The following is a 14,467-nucleotide window of genomic DNA, read 5'->3' as shown; positions in this document are numbered from 1 at the left end:
AATGTGTGGAAGATGTTTTTTCGCTGCAGCATATTTAACTGGACAGCAGAATCTGAACTGCACACTAACGCAGGGGAATGATGTTTCTCCTGAAACGAAGGTTTTCGCTATTTTCCCTAGAATTCCTACCCTTTTTTCGTCTTTTTTAGTTAAAGTATCCCTTTGTATCTGCCTTCTTACACCATGAAACGTCTTTCTCTTACTAAGTTCTACATTCAAAAATTAAATTAAGGCCAATTCTGAAAAAAATAAGGTTATTTTGAATAAGAATGTGTTTCGTAGCCAGAATTTACTTAAGACGATGAATAAAATAGGTGCTTAAATAAAAACGAAGTAGGGAATTCTACGAAAAATAGAAAAAATCATCATTTCGCGAGAATCCTCATCCCTCTGTACACCGCCGCCTCCCGTGGTTCAAGTTTTGCTTCATCCTTTTCTGTCAAGTTAAATAAATTTCTGCTCAAAATTTGTGTACTTTTTACTGAAATGTACGGGCGATGCTTTTTTAATTCCAAACTTTAAATTCAAAGTAGGGTATAATATGAAAGTAGGAGTGTTTCAACCGCATAATAAAATTTTTGTTTTCAAAAACTAAATAGGCGATATGTAATATGTAAATATTTACATAAAAAATGGCTTAAATAATATTCGACTGATATTCTTTCTCCTCACTATTGTCCTATATTTTTTACTCTTCTTATGTATGTATTATTTGCTGTAGAAAAAAATGGCTTAAATAATATTCGACTGATATTCTTTCTCCTCACTATTGTCCTATATTTTTTACTCTTCTTCCAAAATATTTGACTATATCAAATATTTTATTATTAAATATTGTAGCTTTTATTAACTGAAGGGAATTTATAAGAAATTTTCAGTAACTTCAGGGAACTTATCCTTGGTTATTTATTTATATTGTTTGAAAAAAAATAAGCTTTAGGCTTGTGTCGTTGACACGGGATCAGTAATATGGCAGGCACGTACAGTTCGGGCCTGGACTCGACTATAATTTCCAAGTTTTTTAGTTTTCCTGTCTTTTTCAATGATTTGCCTGTTCAAGGGTGGTCTCAGGGAACCTAACCCACCCAAAATATCCACCTACCTTAGAAATAAATTCTTGCCTTTGTGTCTGCATTGCCCCCACTCCTGTCTACTTGATACGGAAATGCTAACTTTAGTCTAAATAAATAGTTGTGACCTCCTCAGCTTATTTCATCGCTTTTGCGCTTTTTGGGAAACACAACAATGGCGGACCTATCAGAGGTGGGGACATCTTGGAATATTTTGCCTGTTGTCCAGATATTCAAATCATTAGCATATTTAAATTCTTTTCACCATGGTTCTGAAGCCAGACAAGAACAATACAAACAAAATGCAGCTGAGAACTGTTCGTTGTGGTAGAACTTTTACTATCCTCCTCTCACTCGGTTCCTCTTTTCCATTGACTCGTGCTTTAAGCCGTCAATTCTGCAAGAAGTCATCCAGAAAATCAACTGTTTTGTCTGGAAAGCCCATGCTAGTCGGTTTATTGCCCAAAAGGGTACTACCTACGTTGTCCTACGGAAGTCTAGAAGCGCTGCCTCAGAACCAGGCCGTTTGAATGGGGTTCGCAAATAGTGGTATCCAAGTGTCGTGTCGCATTTATGGCTAAGTGAAATTGACAGTGTCCACAGTGTGTCCTTGGGGGGGGGGAGTTGGTTTTCTTTTTGCAGAACCGTCTAACACGGTTATAAACCATCTATTCAAATATTCTACCGAAAATCGGGGAAAGCGTAAAAGGGTAGTATGAAGATGAATTGTCCTTGTCTTTTCCCTTATTTCAGTGCAGGAACTAGGAAAGATGTTTTCCAGGTCCCTGGCAATTTTTTCTTAAGCCAGTATGTGTTGCTTACATGTAAACTCATCTGAGAGGAAAAAGAGTCACTATAGATGAATTTCATCGGAGCCAGGGAAACTTTTAGATTATTGTTTTTCTAGCTATCCCTAGGTTTGGCTTGTTAAAAGGAAGGGGTCATGCAAGCTGCTGCTTCCAAGGGGTGGTGAATTTTGGACTGGCTGTCAATTTTTTTAATCTATGGGTTAGATGCAGCTTCATTGTACTTTCACAGCACTAGCCGATTAGCCAGTGCAGCAGGGCTTGCAGGGTTGTAAAGAGGCTATTATTAACATTGCCTTGTTAAACTCTCAAACAAATCTTGTGAGAAGATTCATTGACTCTTTGGCCATAATACAAAAGATAATTTTAAGCTTCATGATTGTCTGAAAGAAATTTCAATGACATACACTGAAGTTTTGAAAATTATCCAAACTCTCACTACTCTGCCTAGCACAACTGCTACTAATGACAGATTCTGTTTTGCACTATGCCTGACTAAAACTTATTCTAGATCAACAATGTGATATGGAAGGCCGAGTGCTATGGTATTAATGCTAAGTGAAAAGGCTCCTGTGAAATCGCTGAATCTAGACGCTCTGGTTGACATTCTTGGAAAAATGAAACCTCGTTCATTCCCAGTGTTCCAGTAAAGCTGTAACTTTCTTTCCAACGTCAATTGTACAACGTCATTAAATGTTTTAAATTCTGTCTTCCTTTTATTAGCTAATTTTAGGAGAAGTCTGTGCCACATTAAGGTGCTCGTAAAATATACCCAGTCCCCTTGTTTTCAGAAGTACATGACACCACTAGTCAATAAAAATAAAAGACTTATTAGGTCAATAAAATACTTATTATTGCCAACTGGCTATATCTGATATATTATGTTAAGCTTTCTGCTGAGCCCTTGCTAAATTTTAACATGCAGGGAGGAGAAAAAGGTACATGACATGGCAGCCTAATAATACTATAATCACTGTCCGTTCTCTCTCTTCATTTCTTTGACATTTTTTCATCTAATTTTCTGTCTTTTTGATTTTTAAAATTAAATGTAATTATAAGCTGCAAATGGACTTGCTTGGGAAAGAAACACACACTTTGCATCATATCTTTGAGAACTGGTATACCATTTATAATATTTTTTATACCTTCAAGCGAATGAACGTTTTATAGGGACCTGGATGTTTAGCCTAATTTGGGGCAATTTTTATCTTGGGGTGATCCCCCTCAACCCCCCTCCGAACAGTTAAGTGTTTGAATGTGATCTTTTACAGCCTTCATATCCTCATTCATAACCATTGCGCAATAACAGCTACCGCCCCTCAGCACCTATTTTTAACAGCAAATTTGAATACACTCCTTCAATTAAAGATCAGTTACAGGGTAACCCCTCCCCCATATTTCAATCTGAAGGACCAATCAGAAAAACGTGTAACAATTTGTAAAATTTTTAACATGTTTTGATTTTGAACATCTTTATTTCAATATTAGCCTAAAACCTGTTAATAGCAAGCTCATAAACCCTTGAATACTACTTTTGATAGAAATGGACCATTATTTTCAAAGTATTTTCATTATTTTCGATGTATTTTGTTTTTGACAGTCGTGGTTCAATCTCGATTATCTTAAATGATTAAAACTCAAAATCAAAAGTTCGCGAAGCTGGGACGAAGGTTGTTTTAAGAGACATGGCCCTAAAGACTCAAATTATAGCCCTCTAATCATGCAGGTTGAAAATTATTGCATTACTTAACTTCAACAAAAATCCTTAAGGGTCTTGGTTGAACAGAAAAAATCATCTTTCTCGCGATTTTAGACGGTCGCGCGGCATATGGAGTGAATGCATGCCCAAAGTTTTCATTTTGGCTCTTCGAATTGTATATATAGGGAGTCTTTGTGCATTTATAATTTGCCCCTTAGGCTACATAGTTCTTTTCGCACGGGAGGAAGATAATTTAGACCTTTCAAGCGTATGGATTAGAGTGCCTATCTTAAAAATTTCGTCATACAGGCACTATTGGGGCACCTTGGGCGTTGAGGGGCGGGGGTGCAATTTGCCTTCAAATCGGTATCAACTCCTGTAAATGCTACAAAAGTCTAATTTGCAATCAAATGAGCCTTCTCCCAAGTTTATATGGTCATCTGTTCTACATGATGAGGCCAGGGACAAAATGTAATAAAGCCTAGGAGACACATCGCATGTTAATTTTTGTTACTTTAAGTGTGAAATGTATCTATGATCTCTTTGTTTTAGACAGAATACAATAATCATATCACCAACAGAGGCATAGTTTTCCTATCTTCCGACTGTTCTGATTAAAATGGACAGGGATGCATGGGGCTTTGAAGGGATGGCAGATTGATGCCCTGCGATTCTTTGGTATTTTGAAAATGGCATGATAAATTTTAGTGTATGGTTGAACTAGCTCTCCTTCACGTTTCCGAATGGCGCCAGAACTTTCAGTTTCAAGCCGAATGAGCCCCCTCCGAAGTCTCTATGACCAATCCTTCCATACAAAGTGGCCTTGGCAAAAGAAAAAAACTAAACATTGAAGGCATATCGCCCTTTACTTAGGCAGCACTATGGGGCTGCCTATGGAAGATATTCACTTTTTTTTCACATTTTATAAAAGTTCAAAAATAGAGAGGAATGAAGAGAAGAATAAAGCCTCTATACATTTATTGCTTCATTTATAGCTCCTTTTCAACTTACATCTATCGGATCAGCTATGCTAGCAACTAAACGAAAGGACTTACTCTATCATAAGAAATTAGTTCTAAAAGCTTATATTGTATTTTCCTGCAAAATGTACCATAGTATTTTACTCTCTTACAATATTCAGAGTTTGTAGACCATAAAACTCGAGATTTTATAATACCAAAGATTGTACAGCCTTTAGGCTTCTAGATTTCCGGGGATTCCCAGCATGTTGTCTTTATTAATAGCAGCGTTTATACAAGAAGGCTCAAGTTAATTAGCTAATATTTTGGTCCTAGTACAAATGCATTACTTTAGTCAATGAATGTTTGTAGAATAAACTAGCTGAGTCCGGCTTAAACGGGAAATGAAACCTTTTCTGTTCTTCTATTGTTAAACTAATCACCAGCTGGTTTAAATTAGGAATAACTTATGGGATTTAGGTGATCGGGCTGATGTAAGGAATTTGCCTTCTAAGATAATTCTGAAGGACCCACCCTTTCTCAGGAAAAAAGAAAAAATGAAGGTATTTAAAGAGGAGAAGTGGTGAACAACTTGACAAGACATGCGACAACGAGGAGCAGAAACAATTAAAAAGTAAAGCGAAGAAAAAAGAATTATGCAGCTAAGAGCTATGCCATAGCGAGAACAAAGAGATATGAGGTCATAAGATAAATGGCAGCGAGAATTAAAAGCGAGCGAGAATCAGAGCCTGTCAAAATATTTTGGACAATTAGCATGTTGGGATTTTTGGCCTGCAAAATATAACATTCAAATTGTAATTAATCTATTTGCGAAAGGCGTTTTAAGCAGTTTAGCAATGCATAGAGGACAAATGAATAGCCTAGGTTATCAAATATGACAAGACTGATCCGAGCAGCTAAGGTAAAGGGCATTGAAAAAATATCTAAAGTAATGATAAACGAAAATGAAGAACAAAGAAATATACGCTTAGAATACATGCGACATCGACAATAACAACGAGTCAGAGTTGAAAGTGAAGAACAAAGATATATCTGGTTAGAATATAAGCGGCAGCGAGAATCAAAACAAGTCAAAACAAAAGTGAAAAGCAAAGAAATATGCGGTTAAAAGACATATGATAACGAGGAGCAGAACAAATTAAAATGAGAGTGCAAAAAAAGCAAATATGCGATTAAGAGATATACCATTTAGAATAAAGAAATTTGTGGTTATAAGATACACGACAGGAGAATTACAATCAACAGCGAGAATCAGAACTTTTCAAAAATATTTTGATAAGCAAAGATGAAGAACAAAGAAATATGCGGATAGAATACTTATGGCAAAGATAATTGCAAAGAGTCAAAAACGAAAGTGAAGAGCAAAAAATATGCTGTTAGAAGATAAATGAAGAACAAAGAAATATGCGGTTAGAATACTTGCGATAACGACCAGTACAAGAGTCAAAACACGAAAGGGAAGACCAGAGAATTGTGCGATTAGAAGAAAAGCGGCAGTGAGAATTACGAGTCAAAAACGAAAATGAATAACAAAGAAATATGTGGTTACAAGACAAGGGACAACGAGGATCATAACGAATCAAAAATGAAAGTAAAGAACAAAGAAATATGCGGTTAGGGGATACGCGACAGTGAGAAGATAATCGGCAGCAAGAATTACAACGAGTCAAAAACGAAATTGAAGAATAAAAACAAAACATGCAGTTATAAGAAGTGCGACAACGAAGATCAGAACAAATCAAAAATGAAAGTGAAGAGTAAAGAAATATGTGGCTAAGAGATAAACGACGGCGAGAATCACAACGAGTCAAAAACGGAAGTGAAGAACAAAGAAATATGCGGTTATAAGATCTGTGATAATGACAATCACAACGAATAAAAAATTAAAGTGGATCCTCATGAGTTAAAACTAAAGAATAACGTTATGATTATGCTAATGCGTAATTAAAAAATCAAATATGTACAAGCCTGTGGTGAAAGTTAAGAACAAAGACATATGCGGTTACAAGACATGTGACAACGACGAGGAGAACGAATTAAAAATTAAAGTGAAGAACAATAAAATGTGCTGTCAGAAGATATGCGACAACGACAGCCATAACGAATAAAAAACGAAAGTGAGAACTCATGATTTAAGACCTAAAGAAAAGCGTGATGATTATGCTAATGCACACTTAGGAATCAAATATGTACAAGTCTGCCGCGTCTCGAGTGCCGGGGCCTGGCTTCGATGCTGCAGTTTTTAAACCCCGATGAAGCTGTTGAAGCATACCTTGTAAATTCTTTGAATTATGAGATCTCTTGTAGCCGAATGAATCCCTTGGAAAGAATATCAAACAGTTCGTGGTAACGAACTGTATGTAAGGAGCGACACGGCTCAATAATGACCGAAACTCTAAAAAACGATACTTTGATACCAATAGATACATAAAAAAATCAGATTTTTATACTGATTTCAAACATATAATTTTCATCAAGTATAGTGTTACCCATCAAAAGTAACGCGCCTGAGAAAATTTGCCTTATTTTCGAAAAAGGGGAAAACAACCCTTAAAAGTCCCATAGCACTTTAATAAAATTAACACCATCAGATTCAGCGTATCAGAGAACCATACTATAGATGTGTCAAGCTCCTATCTGCAAAAATGTGGAATTTTGTATTTTCTGCCAGAAGAAAGATCACGGATGCGTGTTTATTTGTTTGTTTGCTTGTTGTTTTTTTTTCCCCAGGGGTGATCATATTGATCCAGTTGTCCTAGAATATCGTGAGAGGGCTCATTTGAACGAAAATTAAAAGTTCTGGTGCCCTTTTTAAGTGACCAAAAAAATTGGAGGGCAACTTGGCCCCCTCCCACGCTCATTTTTTCTCCGAAGTCACCCAATCAAAATTTTGAGACAGCCATTTTGTTCAGCATAGCCAAAAAATCTAATAAATATGCCTTTGAGGATGACTTAATCCCCCACGCCCACAGTTCCCGGGGGAAGGGCTGCAAGTTATGAACTTTGCCCATTGTTTACATATAGTATTGGTTAATGGGAAGTATACAGACGTTTTCAGAAGGAATTTTTTCTGTTGGAGGGGGGGGGGGTCGGAGGACCGGTTTACGGGAGAATATATTTCCATGGATGATGTTTTCTTGGGGGAAGGGACATTTCTATGAAGGGGGCACTGGATTTCCCAGCATTATTTAAAAAAACGATCAGAAATTAAATTTAAAAAAACAAGTTTTTTTCAACTGAAAGTAAGGGCCAACATTAAACTTAAAACGCACAGAAATTATTATGTTACGAGGGGGGTTCATCCCCAAGTCAATACCTCGATCTTTACGCTAAAGTTTTTTTTAGTACTTTCAAAAGAGCTATCTATTCTAATTAACCAGGCTTTTTTATTCAGGGGTTTGTGATTCCAACTAAATTCGAACTTTAGCGCAAAGGGCGAGGTATGGAGTAGGGGGCGAACTCCCTAATATACCTAATAAAAACATAGGAATATAGAAGCTCGTTGCGTAAGTTAATTCGTAAGTTACGTCAGAACAAAATTTCGAGAAAGCCATTTTAGCCAAAAACAAGTAAAATTAATATGCAGATTTCGTTTTAATTATTCATGTACGGTAAGCCAGAATCAAAACCTGCATTAATTCAAAAACATTCAGCAATTAAATAAAAAAATAGGTGTTTTTAGCTTAAATTAAGGAGTAACATTAAAAATTAAAGCGAACAGAAATTATTCCGTATATGAAAGGGGCTGTCCCCTCCTCAACGCCTCGCTCTTTACGCTAAAGTTTGACTCTTTCTCACAACTTTATTTTTTTTAAACAATCAAAAACTTTAGCGTAAAGAGCGAGGCGTTGAGGAGGGGACAGCCCCTTTCATTGTACGGAATAATTTCTGTTCGTTTTAAGTTTTAATGTCGCTCCTTACTTTCAGTTAAAAACACCTTTTTTTATTATTTAATTGCGAAACAAAAACAACTATGCCAAAGGTTATATGAAAATGCGAGAAATGGAGGATGATGTAAATCAACGTGCTGCTCCACTGGGACTACAACCTCGGTTAGAAGACTAGCGACAGTGAGAATCAATGTATACCCGCTTGCCCGGTAGACTTTCCGGGGACTGGTGGAGAAGCCGCCGGTATCCTGGTATTATACATACGTTCATATATGTCAGTATTTTTTGGGGGAAATTACTGCATTCATGTATGATAAATAAGCAGTTTTGTTTTCATAGTTATTAATTAAGACTAAGACTCAAATAATCACACACACACACACACACACACAAAAAAAAAAAAAAAAAAAAACTGCGAACTAAATTTAAATTCCCCCTTTAAGCACAATTTTGATTCTCGCCTTCGTCTCTGTTTTCAAATTTACATGTGTAAAGGCATGTTAAGACAACATTATTGTTATTACTGATTAATATTTTTGCTCCATCTTAACAGTTTTAACCATCTTGCCGCGTAGCCGTGCCGAGTCCCGGTGGCGATATATATATATATATATATATATATATATATATATATATATATATATATATACTTACTTGTACTTGTACTTGTTGCACGTTCAAGCCACATCCAGACTCATCGTGGCGCCCAGAAGATGACGACATGTCTCCTCCCATTGGTTCTGCTCGATGGTGGCAAGATCCAGCAGTTCCAGCCACTGGTGATCTCAGTGACGGGCGCATTTTCGGAATCCCCCCATTGGCTCCATACTAGACTTAACTATTGCTAGCCAAGCCTTCTTTTGGCCTCCTGCCCTCTTCTTCCAAGCAGGTAGTGGTAGACGTCTGGGGCATTTTTTGTTAATATAGTCATCTGGTCCTTTCAATGTGTGGCCTAATCCTCCCAGTCTTTTAAGCTTAACAATGCCAGAAACATTTGGGCAATCCCTACATTTCTCCTTACTTGATCATTTAAGATTGTGTCTGAGGAGCGGATACCAAGGATATAGCGCAGGCATTTTTGGTTGAATATATTCAAACTCAATAACTCTGCTGTTTTAAATGACCATGTTTCAAACCCATAGAGGAGAACAGAGAGAGCTATAGCTTCATGCACTTGGAGCTTTGTGCGTACTGATATTTCGCTCCGCTTCCAGAGATATTTCCGTAATTAATGGAACACACTCTAGGCTGAGAATATGTGGCTCTGGATTTCTTCTGAAGATTCACCGAGAGGGTTTACAATCGATCCGAGGTATTTGAATGACTAGACATGCTCGATAGGATTACAATTTAGAGTCACGGGGATTTCATCCATCCCATCTGTTCGCATGGATTTTGTTTTTGGTAGGCTTATTTGGTGACCAGTAGACAGTACCTTGACTGGCACGTCATTTAACATAGCCTGGGTTTTTGAAACGGACTAAGAAAGCATGTCCACATCGCCACGATAGTCAAGATGTGTCATAGAGAAAGACTGTCTAACTACAATGTCCTTACAATTGCTCAGGACCCATAAGGTCAAATTAACGATTAAATTGAAAAATATTGGTTAAATGACACAGTCTTGACGTACACCCTCCTTAATGTGGACCGGATCTAGAAGATTCCCATTGATACCTGCTCGGGTCTCTGTTTTAGCATAGTAGACCTCGAGCAGATTAATGATTTTCTTAGGTACACTGTCCTCTCTTATTGCTTACAATATTGCATCACGATGAACCGAATCAAACGCGGTAATGAAGTCTATGAAGATTTGGATTGTTTTCTGCTGGTGTTTAAACCGGTGTTTAAGGATCTGTCGCAGGCTAAAAATCTGGTCTTAGCAACCCATACCCGGCCTGAACCCTGCTTGGTTGGGTCGCGTTCGGGTGTATCTGGTGTCTCTGAATCTATTTAAAAGTATGACCGCGAACAGCTTGGGAGCAATGGATATAAGTAATATACCTCGGTAGTTTTGGCAGTCCATTTGGTTTCTTTTTTTGAAATTGGAGATAACAATTGATGTCTTTCACTCGTATAAGATTTACTCATGGTCCCAGACTTCGGTAATCACGCTATGAAGTTCATCTACGACCGCCTCGAGGGGAGCTTTCAGTAGCTTGGCGGGAATACTACCTATTCCTGGGTTTTTATGGCTTTTTAAAACTTTGATCACCTTAATTGCTTCATCCATGCAGGTTGGGTCCATGCATAAAATTTCAAATGTTGTGTGGGGATTTCTGTGGCGCTGTGAGTGGTTGCTTTTGATAACTGTTGTCTGTTAGTCTCAATAGTTATTGGAAGTGAACTCGCCATTTTTCGATACGGTCCTCACTGTCTGTGAGTATTTGCCATCCTTCACCTCAAGTGAAAGAATGGTGGTTTTTTTCTTTTTCCTAGTTCATTTTCTCAGTATATGATAGAGTTGTCGTATATTTTTCCTTGATGCGGCTCTTTACATATCACTGGAAACATTAGACCAGTAGGGTTTTTTGTCAGCTCTTGCTGATTTTTGACATTCTTGTCGTAGCACTTTGTACGTGGGGGACTTCCTGTTGGTAATTTCTTTTTTCTTGGGAGAGAGTTTGATTGTGTTTTCTGTGATCTATTTCTAGATTTTACGCTTGAAAAATCCATGTATATTTGCGGTAGCTTCATTGATGTGTTCCCTGAATCTGCTCCTTTTATTCTCAATCTTTATCTTAAGGCACTGGTCAGTCGAGATTGCCTCCTCGGAATCATCTTAAAGGATACCGAAGCGTTTTGAGATTTAAAGGACAAATGCTCCTTAGTACTCATCTACCTTCAACTTTGACACGTCCTTTTTCCGGCTCGGCAGTGTAGCCGCCCTTGCGATAAGTCTGTACTTTAGCCCTGTCTTCAGAAGTAAGTGGTCAGATTTACTTTTCGATCCCGTTGCAGCACCTCTGTTAACTCTCGGGTCCGAACCCAAAAATTTCAATCGTCGGGATAAAGGGATATCATCTATTTAGGCCTTTATTCTTCCATCACGGGATTCCCATGTATACTTATGACAGGGCTTGTGCCTAAACCAGGTGTTAGCCACAGCGAGATTGTTCTGCATTGTGAACAGCAAAAGCCTGTTTCTATTTGTGCACCTGTCTCCAAGGCCGTGCTTGCCGATCGCATGTTCCGAGTTATTCACTTTCCGCCGATTCTGGCATTGAAGTCGCCTCCAATTAGGAGGATATATTTCCGGGGAATCTTATCAATTACTGTCTGCAGTTCACTGTAAAACTGATCTTTTTTCTGTTGAGTGGCATCTCTTATTTGGGTGTGAACGCTAAGGGCAGTCAGATTGTTCTTGCGACCTTTAATTCTTGCCCATACGATTCTCTCAGGCACAGGCTCATATTTGATGAGCCCAATGACTGCTTTGGGGGACAACAGGATACCTACTCCTGCTCGGCCAGATCCATCTAATGGTCCCGAGTTATAAAAAGAGACCGCCTTCCCAGCCGAGGATTCCAGGGTTAAGATGTTACGTCCATTTAGTCTCGTCTCAGAAACGCGCAGAATATCAAGGTTATAAAGATAAATTCATCAGCTACAAAAGCTCGTTTCAAAGAACATTTAACTGAGCATATGTTGCAGCAGCCGATATTCAGGCCTTGTCTTCTTGATAGGACGTTAGCTAGCATATTTTTCGACGAGAGCGTCATTCTCGTTGCATCGCATAATACCGGGGATGCCGTAGCCAAACTTTCATCATTATATTTGTCATCATCGTATATTTGTCATCATTATATTTGTCATCATATATATATATATATATATATATATACATATATATATATATATATATATATATATATATATATATATATATATATATATATATATATATATATATATATATATATATTATTATTATTATTATTATTATTATTATTATATATATATATATATATATATATATATATATATATATATATATATATATATATATATATATATATATATATATATATATATATATATATATATATATATATATATATATATATCAAATAATTCGTGGTAACGAACTGTAAGTAAGGAACGACCCGGCAACATGGTAACCGAAACTGTAGAAAAAGGGATGTTGATACTAATAGATACATCACAAAAATCAGATTTTAATGCTTACTTCAAATATATAGGTTTCATCATGCTTAGTCCTGCCTATCAAAAGTTATGCGCCTGAGAAAATTTAGCTGATTTTCGAAAAAAAGGGGAAAAGACCCCCTAAAAGTTATAGAACCCTAATAAAAATCACACCATCATATTCAGCTTATCAGGAAACCCTACTGCAGAGGTTTCAAGCTCCTATTTACCAAATTGTGGAATTTTGCATTTTTTGCCAGAAGAAAGATCACGGATGCGTGTTTATTTGTTTGTTTGTTTGTTTGTTGTTTTTTTTCCCCAGGAGTGATCGTATCGACCCAGTGGTCCTAGAATATTTGGAGAGGATTCATTGAAACGGGAATTAAAAGTTCTAATGCCCTTTTTAAGTGACCGAAAAATTGGAGGGCAACTAGGCCCCCTCCCATGCTCATTTTTTTTCCCAAAATCCCCCGATCAAAATTTTGAGATAGCCATTTTATTCAACATGGTAGAAAATATAATAAATATGTCTTTTAGGATTACTTAATCCCCCAAAGTCCCCGGGGGAGGGCTGAAAGTTATGAACTTTGCCTAATGTTAAAATGCAGTATTGTTTATTGTGAAATATACAGACGTGTCCTGAGGGGATATTTTGTGGTAGTGGGATGGGGGGAGTGAGTCGGGGGTTATTGTGGATAATCTATAGCCTACGGCCTAGGCAATGGTAGTATAGCCAATTCTATGCCAGGAGTGCCAGCTTTCCAAGCATTACTTAAAAAATGATCAGAAATTAAACATAAAAAAAGCAAGTTTTTTAACTGAAAGTGAGGAGCCACATAAACATTTAAGACAACAGAAGAAATTACGTATATTATTGGGTTCATCCCCTAGTCAATACCTCGCTCTTTAAGCCAAAGATTATTTAGTACTTTCATAAGAGCTATTTATTTTAATTAACGGCATTTGTGATTAAGGGGTCATTTTTAAAGAATTGGAACAAAATTCGAACTTTAGCTTAAAGAGCAAGGTATTGACTAGGGGGCGAACCCTCTAATTTACGTATTAAAAATATAAGAATATAGAGGTTCGTTACGTAAGTTAATTTGTAGGTGACGTATACTTATTACTAGTAAAAACGTTCGTAAATAAAATTAGACAGATTTTAAGAAAGCCATTTAACCAAATAAAAGTAAGATTAACATTCAATTTTTTTTTAATTATTCATGTACGGTGAGCCAAAATCAAAACCTGCATTAATTCAAAAACGTTCAAAAATTAAATAAAAAAAAACAAGTTTTTTTAATTGAAAGTAAGGAACGACGTTAAAACTTAAAACGAACAGAAATTATTCTGTATACGAAAGGGGCTGTCCCCTCCTCAACGCCTCGCTCTTTACGCTAAAGTTTGATTTTCTCACAACTCTATTTTTTTTTAAACAATGAAAAACTTTAGGGAAATAGGGAAATATGGCACCCCCTTCCTGGAAATGTCCCTTCCCCCAAGGAAATATCTTCCATGGAAATATCCTCTGGCGTAACAAAGGGGGCCAAGCTGCCCTCCAATTTTTTCGGTCACTTAAAAAGGGTACTAGAACTTTTAATTCCCGTTCGAATGAGCCCTCTCACGATATTCTACGACTACTGGACCGATACGATGACCCCTGGAAAAAAAAATAAAAAATAAACACGCATCCGTGATCTTTCTTCTGGCCAAAAAATACAAAATTACAAATTTTTGCTGATAGGAGCTTGAAACATCTACTGATGGTTTTTGTGCTATGCTGAATATGATGATTTTATTTTAATTAATTTAATCTTAAAAGCGACCCGGCTCAATGATAACTGAAACTCTATAAAACGGGATTTTGATACCAATA

The sequence above is a fragment of the Artemia sp. Qi Xiang Cuo genome, chromosome 19 (assembly GCF_049724085.1).
Source record: "Artemia sp. Qi Xiang Cuo chromosome 19, ASM4972408v1, whole genome shotgun sequence".
Lineage (NCBI taxonomy): Eukaryota > Metazoa > Arthropoda > Branchiopoda > Anostraca > Artemiidae > Artemia > Artemia sp. Qi Xiang Cuo.
This window is presented reverse-complemented; position numbering follows the sequence as displayed.